We start from the raw sequence: 849 nt of genomic DNA on the forward strand, positions 1-849 counted from the left end.
TAGATAAACGGTTAGGGTTTTTATTTCGAAACCCTAACACTAAGCGGAGATATCTCCAAAGAAGCAGTTAAAGCTCAGATTTTTCCAAGCAAGGCAAGTAAGGTTAATATTTAAAAACATTTATAAAAAACTAATATTTCTTGTGAAAAATTCAAGTAAAAAAATCAATATCTATAAAAAAAGATCAGTCAGGGTTGATATTAACAACAATCTACCCCAGCGTAAAAAAGTTCCAGAAAAGACATTAAAGGTTATTATTTCCAGAAAAAAACCCTAGTATAAAAAAAAACCGACCCTAACCCTAAGCGAAACCCTAAACCCTACCCAACCGTTAACGACCCTAAACAACCCTAACCACAAAACAACTCCAAACACTAAAAAACCTAAGCCTTACACAACCATAACTAACCCTAAGCAATACCCTAACCGCAAAAAACCTCTAAACCCTGAAAAACCCTATACCCTACCCAACCGTAAACGACCCAAAACAACCCTAAGCGCGAAACCACTCTAAACCCCCCAAAAAACCTAAACCCTATACAACCGAAACTAACCCTAAGCAATACCCTAACCGCAAAAACTCTAAACCCTAAGCAACCGTAAACAACCCCAAACCACCCTAGGCGCAAACTCAGTCTAAACCCTTAAAAAGTCTAAACCCTACACAACCGTAACTAACCCTAAGATATACCCTAACCGCAAAATACCTCTAATAACTGAAAAACCCTAAACCCTATCAGACCGAAAGAAAACCTAGCCAACCCTAAGCGCGAAACCACTCTAAACCCTAAAAAACCTAAACCCTATACAACCGTAACTAACCCTAAGATATACCCTAACCGGAAAAAA

This window comes from Pocillopora verrucosa, chromosome 13 (genome assembly GCF_036669915.1).
Source record: "Pocillopora verrucosa isolate sample1 chromosome 13, ASM3666991v2, whole genome shotgun sequence".
In the NCBI taxonomy this organism is placed as follows: domain Eukaryota; kingdom Metazoa; phylum Cnidaria; class Anthozoa; order Scleractinia; family Pocilloporidae; genus Pocillopora; species Pocillopora verrucosa.